The 12,319-nt window shown below is 39.3% G+C and overlaps 1 protein-coding gene across 5 annotated transcripts in view; it reads right to left on the bottom strand.

Moving 5' to 3' along the window:
• Positions 1-12,319, bottom strand: part of UTRN (utrophin) — a 426,951-nt gene that overhangs the window by 324,193 nt on the left and 90,439 nt on the right. The gene's annotated exons all lie outside the window — the stretch shown is intronic.

The raw sequence follows: 12,319 nt of genomic DNA, 5'->3' as shown, positions 1-12,319 counted from the left end.
TTGTACAAGTCTTACACCCTCCAAAACAAAAACTAGCATAAGGGTATTCCACAACCTGTTTTCTTTTTTTTTTTTTTTTTTTTTTTTTTTTTTAAAGATTTTATTTATTTATTTGACAGAGATAGAGACAGCCAGCGAGAGAGGGAACACAAGCAGGGGGAGTGGGAGAGGAAGAAGCAGGCTCACAGCAGAGGAGCCTGATGTGGGGCGATCCCATAACGCCGGGATCACGCCCTGAGCCGAAGGCAGACGCTTAACCGCTGTGCCACCCAGGCGCCCCCACAACCTGTTTTCTTGTAGGAAGACTGACAGGACAAGGTTTTAATGATCTTGATATATCAGTATTTTACAAGTGGAGAAATCAGAGTCTTTTTTTTTAAATGATCAACTTTGATTACAAATTCGTGCTCCAAGCCACGGCCAATAAAAACTGACTTTAAAAACCACAGCATCTTGAACTTCTGGAAGATGGGCAGAAGGATTTAGTTAAGCACAAGGAAACCATGCGATACATCAAAAAGAACAAAGGGCTTTAGAATAAAATAGACCGCACCCCAATCTACTTAGTGTGTGACCTCGGTAAATCATTACTATGCCTCCTCACCTCCGGTTCTCATCTGTAAAAGAGAGATAAACAACACCCAGCCTGCAAGGGCATTTTGAGGATTAGTGAATATGAGCAGAAACCACCTGGCAAAGAGCTGGCACTGAGTTCTTTGTTACTGTTATTGCTATAATTATTACTACAGTATACATGTAAGCTGGCAGATAAATACCCATTGTACCCTCTCTGTTACTTCTAATGATAGCCTCTTCAACTGCTCCCCAGTTCTCTATTACAACCAGCAAGAGTCACTGTTGGCTTAACGCCTACAAAACAGCACATTAACAATCCCTAACTGGTTCTGAAAGTGGCCTCCGGAGGATTTGGAACCCTGCAGAATGCTGCGGTTCTGTCTGTGTGTATGAATACACTACCTGCCCGGGTACCATCCACACTGCCAGGCTGCCTCCCCGCCTCGTAACAGCAAAACAAGAACAGAGAGCCCCCCACCCCCCGCCCCGTGCGCTCTGCTCCCTGTCCATCTACGTCAAAGGACTGCCTTCCCCAGAGACCTCCTCACGCATCTCTCACAGCAGAATTAGAAGTTCACCCATCCCTTCACCAAGTTTGTGGTATCTTCCGTCCTTACTCCCTTCTGGAAGGAGAGTTCGTGACTAAAAGGTCATTCCCGAAATAAACAGGATAGCTGCAGCTCCAGAAAAGAGTGCACTTTTACACAACCATAAAGGTAATTGGAGACTGACTCAGAGACACAAAGGGGGCAATTGGATGAAAAACAAAACTGTCGTCTAAGAACCTTCTCGATGTTAATTGCGCTGAAAGGTAGCCTGCCTTCCAGAAAGGACAACGCAGTCAGCATCAGACCTGATTTCAGGCTTTCTACCATCGATCAATGCCACATATAAGCCATTTATTAACCAAGAGGACTTGCTTACACACTCTGAATTCCCTCCCCACCCTTACAATCATGCCTAAGAGGGACAGAGCGGAGATTATACACACACTAGAAGTCAGCCACATGCATCGACCTGCGGAGAGCACTATACCAGCCCCACCAATATAAATATAATATTAAATATCAGTGTTCCGAGTCTTAGAAAAACTAATTATTTGTCTCATTAACCTCAGAAAGTATTTATTTTTGTATATTTTACCATACATATTATTCCATAATGCTATGAACAAAAATACATGTAAAGGTCATAAATATTAAATTTTATTATGTTTATATATGTTAATTTCATAACATTCATACAACTTGAAGATTTTATCCCCATAAAAACAGGGAACATTCTTAAGGATTAATATTAATAAATTTTGTGTTTTTCTTATCCTCTTTTCTGAGCATTTAACCTTATTTTCAAAAACATTAAAATATTTAATACTTCATAGATTTTTCTCCAGATGTAGACTGGACAAAGAAATGAGTATGTGCACCATACCAAATGATAAGCAGGTCTTTTCAACTTATCACATAAAGAAGGAAATCAAATTCTAAAAACAGATTCCTGCCATTCAGAAATGTTTATAAAAATTAATAAGTTAATGTTTCTATAATAATCTTTGATTTTTGGGTCAAATCAAAGTTTGAATATGAGTCTAAGTAACCAATATGAAATAAAATATGAGGTTGTAGTGATAAATTGTCTGGCATCCAAACCTTTCAAAAATACTCCCAAATTTATAAAAACGCCTCTGTATTCATTTTCCTGGTACACTTAAAAAAGGGGGGGAAAAGAGTTTATACTCCAAAAAAGGTGTTAGTTCACATTTCTCTTTTCTATCACACACAAACACACACACACCTCTTATTTTCTACCAGAGAGGAATTCAGTAAAAGAACTAGAATTAGACAGCAGCTTTTCAATTATGAGAATAAAATGTAACAAATTTGGAACACTTACTAGTAGAAAACTGCCCTCCGCACCACAATTAAGGTAACAACACTGGCCCAGGTCCTGTTTCTGGGAGATGAAAACATGCTCGCGATGTGGTTGCAAGACAACTAAAAAATCTCAGTCATGCACTTCTGATCAATCATTTTGCCCTTCCTAGAAATTTATACAGAACTTCAAAAGTCTCAAAGTCATTCAGCTCTCCATTATCAAGCCCATCTGCCATTTAATTTCTCCAAAATAAAAATGTGCAGAAAAAACCATCTTACATATAACTGGATTATTTTATAGAAATAAGTTAGAATAATTTACACTCTAAATGTATTCATTCTAGTTTCCAAACAAGCATTTTCTTTAGATTTGGATTTTAGAAAAACCCTTTAGCTTCTGAAAGCCTTTTGGGGCTTAGCAAATCTTATCCATTAATGACCTTCCTCCATTAGGGGGACAAACACGGGACTGAATTAGGAGAAGAAAAATGTGTTAAATCCCTTAAGGCTGATTTTCCAAATTCTTCCTCTAAATATTTTGCTCCTCTTAAAATGCTTTTGACATGCTCACACAGATCCAAGGGCCTCTGCTGCTGTCTCGCCTGGAATTTTATTTCTGTGATGGGTGAGAGAAGTGAAGCAAGAAACATCAACAAAACTGCCTGATAAATCTTCCAGGAAACTGGCTTGCAACTTTTTTCACTTCACCAGCTCAAATACATATCAAAAATTCTTTCAGCAGAACGTAGCCACAAATCTCAATTTAAATCTTAAACTGGAAATGTGGCACAGACATTAGACTTGTTTCCCTTATGGAGACACCCAAGTCCTAGGAACATGTATACCACCATTAAAACCAGACTAGTATTAGAGAGAAAGCATTATCCTTCGGTCCATCTTCCAAAGCAATTGAAGAGTGTCCAGTTTGCTGGCAATAACCTGAGTTCCATCGAATGCTATTCAGAGGAGAAGTCCCTACACTTTAAGCCAAAAACGAAATGTCTTGCTGGATGATTTAAAACTTGGATTGGCTTTATTAAAGCCTCTCATGAAATGCAACTCACCCTAGAAAGCCAGTTTCTCATTAGCAAAAGAGATTATTTCGGAAGCAATGAAAGCATTTCAGATCATACTCCCACTTCTTCTTTTTCTGGCTACTGTATTTAATCAAGCCCAAAGAAACTTACCAAGGCTTAGTGAGATCATTCTCCTCTCTTGGTGTCTCCTACCCACTTAGTTGGCCTCTGAACACCACCAATTCATTTATTGAAACAACATGAATTAAAATGGCACATAGAAATATGTAAATATTATGTAATAATCTGCCAAATGTTACAACTATGTAGTCAAAGACACAGAGACAAGAGGAGACAGACTGCTCTCAATTAGAGTGTGTAAACTCCAAGTTTGTTTCAAAATCTGACATCCTCAGAGGGCCTGGAAAAAAAAACAAACTTAAAAATATGCTTTTTCAAAATTGTCAAAACTACCTAAGTATATGTGGAGTTTAGATAATTAACATTTCAAATGTTATCTTCGTATGTTTATCGCATTTATACTTTGAAGCTATTAAAGCCAAAAACTGCATTTGAAACAGGCTTTCAGACTTCACTCTATAAAAAGCAAAACACAAGTCGATGGTCTCTTTGGGAGATGTGAAGGTGGGTGAAGTGACGAGAGGAAAACAACTTTACTTTTCAAATGAGAAGCCTGAGATCCAGGGACAAAAGCTGAATGAATTGTCCAGTGTCACCCACTGCGCAAGTGTCAAGAGTCACAAACAGAACCAGGTCCCACTGACTCTCCAGCCTGCCTTCAATGCCAAGCACAAGGAGGTCAGAGTTTCATGGGGAAAAAAAGGCACTTAAAATCTATCTTGAAGGACAGATGAAGTCTGGTTCATGCAAAAAGGGGCATTCTAAACAGAGTAAGAGAAAATAGAATAATACCTTCTTCATTTCAGGCTCAAACTCAATACCTAACAAAAAAGAGCATATTTAATTAAAACATAATTGTGTATCTATGAGAAAACTGAGGGTTTTAACATATAATAACATTAAAAGAATAATTCTAAAATACTCCAAACTTTAGAAAGTTTTCAATCCTGAAAAATGTTTATACCCATAAAAAGAAGATGGGTACAGAGTTAGAAATATATGCTCAAAAAAATTTTTAAGAAAATATGGATTCTTTGAAAAGCAACCTCTTTACATAAACACAGGTTCTTCTAGCATGATCCATTCACTCCCCTCCCAAATTCATGGCAATTCTGAAGCCCTTGGATTCCAAAAAGTCTACAGACCCACCTGCACTGTATTTAGGATTTCTGTCATTTTTATCATTGGAGGAAAATGTTTGTTTCAGCAGGAACCAACCTAACCCACCCAAATTACCCACCTTATTACTCTCACAGAATCAGCACGTCTCAGAGCAGGAAAGAATATAAAATTAGAGGACCTGATCAAACCCCATCCTGAAACTAGACACATCAGCAGCTTACCCCATGAGATGAAGTTAGGTGGTACCAGAAATCAAATCAGAATCCCCATCTCTTTATCCAGTACTCCTCCCATGCTTGCAAAGCTTTTTAACATCTTGATTCCAATACAATTCACATACCATACAATTCATCCATGTAAAGTCTATAATTCAATGGTTTTTTGGTATATTTCATTATTAATTTTTTTAAATTGTGGTGAAATACGCAGAACATAAAGTTTGCCACTTTAACCATATTAAAGTGTGCAATCCAGTGGCATTAATTACATTGACAAGGTTGTATGACCATCACCACTATGTCCAAAACTTTTTTCATCTGCCCAAATAGAAATTTTATAACCATGAAGCAATAATTCTCCCATTCACAGGGGCACCTGGCTGGCTCAGCCCATAGAGCATGTAACTCTTGATCTCGGGGTTGTATGTTCAAGCCCCACCATTGGGAGTGGAGCCTACTTACAAAATAAATAAAGTGTGATAATTCTCCCATTCCCCCTCCTCCCAGGCGCTAGTAACCTCTAATCTACTTTCTTTCTCTATGTATTTGCCTCTTCTAGATATTTCATGTAAGTGGAATCATACAGTATCTGTCCTTGTGCATCTGGCTTATTTCACCTAGCATCATGTTTTCTAGGATCATCCATGTTGTGGCATGTGTCAGAATTTCCTTCCTTTTTATGGCTGAATATTTCATTGTATGTATATGCCACTTTTTAAAAACAGATTTTATTTATTTATTTATTTGAGAGAGAGAGAGAGAGAGAAAGCAAGAGCGAGCAAGGGAAGGAGAGAGGGAGAGGTACAAGCAGACTCCACACCCTGAGCACAGAGCCTGACACAGGGCTCGATCTCACGATGCTGAGATCATGGAGATCATGACCTGAGCCAAAACCAAGAGCTGGACACTAAACCGACTGAGCCACCCAGATGCGCCTATATGCCACATTTTATTCATCCAATCATCTGTTGATAGACACTTGGGTCATTTCTACCTTTTGGGTATTGTGAATAAAGCCACAAAGAAAACTGGCATGTGAGTACCTGTTTGAGTCCCTGCTTTCAGTTCCCTTGGGTATATACCTAGGAATGGAATGGCTGTGTCATGTGGTCGTTCTATGTTTAGATTTTGAGAAACTGCCTTCCCTGGAAACTGTTTTCCATTGTGACTGCACCATTTTATACTCCTATCAGCAATGTACATAGATTTCAATCTCCACATCCTCGCTAACATTAATTTTCCTTTTTTTAATGATAGCCATCCTAGTAGGTGTGAAGTGCTAAGTTATGGTTTGAATTTGCATTTCTCTAATGACTAATGATGCTGGCCATAAGACTGCACTTGGAAAATGCAAAAACCACCAAACTCTGAGATATCCTGAAGACTTTCTAAACTAGCCCAAGTGCAACAGCACGTTACTCCAAAGTCACTGGGGTTCAGAGATAGCTCTTTCGCATTTAACCCACAAAACACTGAAAAACAATCTATTCCCTAAAGAATTATTTCCAAAATTAGATATAACCAATAATTCCTGACCATCTTCTAATTTTAGAGTTTATTCACCTCTTAACTATTTTCTAGTTGATGAATTCAAGTTTTTTAAATACAGGAGGGAATGTTTTCCAACTTTCACTTTCTAGAGCTGCTAAACTCAACCTAAAGACTGTAAGATTTATAGGTACCCAGAATTGTGTTTGAAACCTTTTCTCTGAAAACATCTTTTGGAAAAAACTCTTCACATCTTAGACATAAACTGTATTATATATGTTGCAAATGCAAAAGAACAAGCACTGAATATATGGGGGCAGAAATTGTAAATTTTACATACAAACACTTTATTTTGGATTTCTGTCCCAGGAGTGAAAGAGTTCTATGAAAATCGCTTGCAAGGAGCCTGACTGACTCAGTCCATTAAGTGTCTACCTTCAGCACAGGTCATGATCTCAGGGGCCTGGGATCAAGTCTCCCATTGGGCTCCCTGCTCAGAGGGGAGTCTCCTTCTCCCTCTCCCTCCGCCCCTCCCCCCTGCGCACGCTCTCTCCCTCTTTCTCTCTCTCTGAAATAAATAAATTAAAAATCCTTAAAAGAAAAAATCACTTGAAATGTCACAGTACAAGGAGAGATTATTTAGGAAGAGCTGAATGAGTCATAACAATGATGAGTCACTGTTACGAAAAGTCAATAGAAAACTAATTTTTTTAGTGATTTTAGTGATAAAAAAGCAAGACTTTTAAAAAGAAAATATCTGTGAAATTCTCTTACTTTATTCCTATTAAAGATCTATTATATTCTACAAACTGTCTACAGACATCTTCATAAACATACATCCCCAGATGTATGAAAATTCATGCAAATGAGTTTTCAGGAGAATGGGGGAAATTTTTTTTTTTTAAGATTTTATTTATTTATTCGACAGAGATAGAGACAGCCAGTGAGAGAGGGAACACAAGCAGGGGGAGTGGGAGAGGAAGAAGCAGGCTCATAGCGGAGGAGCCTGATGTGGGGCTCGATCCCATAACGCGGGGATCACGCCCTGAGCCGAAAGCAGACCCTTAACCGCTGTGCCACCCAGGCGCCCCGGGGGGAAAATGTTTTTGAATGGAAAAAACATTCCAGGGATCTGACTTCAAACTTTCTCATGACAAGTTCTACTTTCTAAAATAGGAGCAAAAACATGTCCTTTCAAGACTGCTAAATATTCACATAGTAATGTTCTCATTTTAATTATTTAATTATTTTCCCCATATTATGCGGAATCTAGGGGATTCATCTAGGTTCCTTTTAGATTCCTAATAAGTCCACATAATAAAACAAAAATGTCCAATAAATAGTACTTCTCAAACAAAAAATCTTGCAAAAAATATCCAAAGGAAAAGAAAACAATACTTTCAGTACCCAAATATGTCTTCGCACTCCTATGTAGGAATGCTATTATTTTCTGTAGAACTGCTGAAAAAACTTTAGCTGTAGACCACATGTCTTCTATAATTACAACTTTGGGTCATCACAGTCAAATTAAAATATATATTGAAAAACAACGAGCAATTAGTAATGAGTGAATGAGCATCGTTAGAGGCCAGTGATAACATTCTGAAGCCAACAACTCCAATGAACTAAAAGGTATGGCGGTACTGTTTGACTTCCCTCCTTGGAACTACTTCCATTTACTTCTGTGTGCGTCGGGGCCCACATAAGCACCCTGAGACAGACGAAGACCCAGACCACAATTCATGCAAGCTCAAGTACCGCCCTTCAATTCAGCCACTCAGGACAGTCCCCAGGGAGCCCCAAAGAGCAATGTGACCCCAAGGAATTCGAGACTCAAAGAAAAACTATCTTTAGCTCATCAGGATTCAACTTGCAAAAGTCTACACAATCTTAGAGGCCAGAATGAATATTCCAAAATGTCCAGAACTACCAGCCTCCTTAACTACAACCCATCATTTGAAAAATCCCTAGGGTTGAGACTGTTTCCCTCCTTTTCTCCTCTTAATTTTTATTACTTACCTCCTTCTTCCACCCGTCTTGCTTTTTTAAACATCCAAACATCCCTCCATCCTTCCTCTCTGAATATTCTTTTCCAAAACCCCTCCCTGGACCTGTCTTGGCTTAGGTCACCATTTCGGAATCCTCAGCCATACAGATTACCTGGCTGCACGGGTGTGTCCACCCTCAAGCAACCCCAAATACCACTTCTTTCCTGGAGTGTCTTCCTGCTTCTTTTCCTTCTCTACTTACAACCTCCTGTATAGGACACCTGGGTGGCTCAGTCATTATGCATCTGCCTTCAGCTCAGGTCAGGATCCCAAGGTCCTGGGATCGTGACCTCTGGCTCCCTGCACAGCAGGGAGTCTACTTCTCCCTCTTACTCTCCCTCTGTTCTCTCTCTCTCTCTCAAATAAATAAAATCTTAAAAAAAAAAAAAAGTTCCTGTACGAAGTCTATAAAATACATTTTCTTTTTTTTAAGATTTTATTTATTTATTTGAGAGAAAGAGAGAGCACAAGGGGGGGAAGAGCAGCAGGCAGAAGCAGAGAGAGAATCAGGCTCCCCGCTGAGCACACACTCAGACATGGGGCTGGATCCTAGGACCCTAGGATCGTGACCTGAGCCAAAGGCAGACACTTAACCAACTGAGCCACCCAGGCGCCCCTATAATATACATCTGCAACATAGAAAGTGTGATTCTAAGTTCGTTTTAAAGTCAGAGTCTTCAAACATTTTTGTTCAGGAACCTCTAAAAGAATTCCCATGCACATTTTTAAGTTGCATGCATTAATATCTATGGTAAATCTAAATAGTTATAAAGATATAATTTCAGCACATTGTTAAAGAGTCACAAATTAAGCTCATTCAATTATTAGAAAATGTCTCTACTACCTAATTGGCAAAACTAGTCCTCATTGTCAAACTAATCAGCCAATCAGACTTATTTTCTGACGAGGAAAGTCTGACTTTACTTTTGTATTTATAAACCATGTTCATATGTGTCTCCAGGGTAACCCGGCAACAGCTCCCATCAGAATTCTCATTCTGAGAGGGATGGATGGATGGATGCACGCATGCATGAATGCACTCATGGCAGCCACAAAGCCTTGCCCCTGGATGTAATAAAGCACTAACCATTTTAATAATTTTTAAGGGAATGTTCTTTACTTTGCATTCTAACATTGTTCCCTTGTTTGCAATAATGCAGTAATGAAGCACAGTAAGACTTGGAGAGGGAGATTGCTGTGTCTTTCTTTTGTGACGTGGAGGAGGGGAATCTGAGAGGAAAGATGGAAAAGGAGAGGCAAGTTGCGTAACCACTGGAAAGGCTGGCCACAGGGGAACACATAAAGTCCAGCACGCAAATGATTTCAGGGGCTTATGTTATCCCAACCTAGGATAAAACTCCAGACAAGGTAAACTTTAATTTAATTAGAAAGACTAAACCCTGGAGGTGGCCTCTACCAAGCTATGTTATCTTTGTCACCACTAACACCAGAGACTTTGCCAATTAATTTAATTAATTTAATGAACATGAGAAATGTGCTTTTACTGCGCTTGGTAACTGACATAATTAGAAGGTTAGAAACACTCTCCCACCAGTGAGTTTAGTGTTATTCAATAAATGTGGATTGGGGGCGCCTGGGTGGCACAGCAGTTAGGCGTCTGCCTTCGGCTCAGGGCGTGATCCTGGCGTTATGGGATCGAGCCCCACATCAGGCTCCCTCCGCTATGAGCCTGCTTCTTCCTCTCCCACTCCCCCTGCTTGTTCCCTCTCTCACTGGCTGTCTCTATCTCTGTCAAATAAATAAATAAAATCTTTAAATAAATAAATAAATAAATAAATGTGGATTGGCCAAAATATTTTACAGACAGGTTCCACCACTGACTAAAAAGAATAAAAATCTGGCACATCTGGGAGGCTCAATCCCTTAAAACCCAGTGTTCAGCCACGGGCTGGGATGATCCGGCTGCGATGATCCTTGGCCTGATGCTGGTGGTAAGTCTAACTAAATCCTCTCTCTAAAAGAGCATTGTTCTATAGAACAATGCAAGCTATATATATAAAAAATTTAATTTTTAGTTTTCTAGTAGCCATGTTAAAAAAAAAGGAGGTAAAAATAATTTTAATAATATGTGTTCTTTACCCCATATAGATGCAAAATAGCATCATTTTGACGTTTACTCAATATTTTTTAAACTATTGCTATCTTACACTCTTTTTCTCACTACCCTTTTGAAGTCTGAGGTGCATTTTACATTTATAGCACATCCCAACTCAGACTGGTCATGGTTCAAGGGCACAGTAGCCATCCCACTACACGGCACAGCTCTGGAATATTGCTGCATTTACTCCAACTAAAACTCTCATGTCCTTCAGAAGGACAGAGAGCTGTCACTTACCAAGCTTATGAAACAGGCTGTATGAACTGTTTTTGAGCCTGCTTGCTCATAATGATCGTTTAAAGAATGCCAATGTGCATGGCAGGTTTGAGAAGCTGCCTTCATTGCAGCTCTCCCAGTGGGACAATCGATTGCGCTCATAACCTACTTTTAAGCATTGGGAGCAAACAGGATTGAGCAAAAATAAAGCAAAAATTAACAGCTGTGCATGAACGACCTAGTTTAAGTTGTTTCATAAGACTTCCTGTCCAATAAACAGACATACTAAGAATTGGAAATATTTCCACTCTTTGTTATAGTCACCACTTAAAGTTTTATATTTCCTACTCTTTAGATGAAAAGTAGTTGTTCGTCTATTTTGTGGGAAACAAAGAAACAGAAAGTGGCATTTACTGACCACCAGATAGTGTTTAACTGAGCATCTATTATGCTGGTCCCAAAAAAGATTCAGATGATGCTTTCAAGAAGCTATCATGGAGGGAAGGGTGGGGGTGGGGAGAGGATAAGACAAGTATATGAATAAGAGACGGACAACTATAATTAATATCTTAGGCATAGAAACATTCATAAATGTGGAGGAAAAATATTTCTTTTTGATGGGGTTGAGGAGGGAATCAGAAGAGGATGCAAGTAATAAGTTGCATTTGAATTGATTTATTTGAGGCATGTAGACACCGTTAGGGCATTTGTGGATGAGAGAACATGCAAAGTCCTCTAGGCATAAAGAACAGGACACAGAGACAAAACTATAAGTTGTTTCTCTGGCTGGATGATTTTTGATCACCGACAGTTGCATTATCATTGAATATTTTAAATGCACTGCAGCTAGATCATGGAGGACTTTTAAAATCAAGCTAAGTTCAAAAGAACAAGCATTGTGGACCACTGACTTTTTCTGAGCAAGGAATAACATGAACAGTAGTGTGCTGTAGTGAGTTTTACATGAAAAATGGATTCATAGAGAGAGGCCAGAAGAAAGGAAGCCAACATGAGGCTTATTACAGTTGCCCATGATGGACATCTGATAGCCAGAAGTAGTAAGGTAAAAATGAAATTAGAAAGGAAGAGATGGGGGTGCCTGGGTGGCGCGTTCGTTAAGCGTCTGCCTTCCACTCAGGGCATGATCCCAGGGTCCTGGGACCGAGTCCTGCATCGGGCTCCTTGCTCAGCGGGAAGCCTGCTTCTTCCTCTCCCACTCCCCCTGCTTGTGTTCCCTCTCTCGCTGGCTGCCTCTCTCTCTCTCTGGCAAATAAATAAATAAAATCTTAAAAAAAAAAAAAAAAAAAAGGAAGGAAGGAAGAGATGGATGCAAGAGGCACTGAATGGTCCAGGTGAGGTTACCATGACTTGACTACTGAATTACCAGAAGGGCAATGAAGAAGAAGAGAAGCCAAAAAAAGTCCCAGGTTTTCAGGCAATGTGTAGGATGGCAGTGCCTCTCCTCCATTTAAAAAAAAAAAAAAAAGGAAAAGAGAAATAG

Source organism: Ailuropoda melanoleuca, chromosome 10, assembly GCF_002007445.2.
Source record: "Ailuropoda melanoleuca isolate Jingjing chromosome 10, ASM200744v2, whole genome shotgun sequence".
In the NCBI taxonomy this organism is placed as follows: Eukaryota; Metazoa; Chordata; class Mammalia; order Carnivora; family Ursidae; genus Ailuropoda; species Ailuropoda melanoleuca.
Note: the sequence above shows the minus strand (reverse complement) of the source record. Positions and strands in the feature narration are given on the sequence as shown.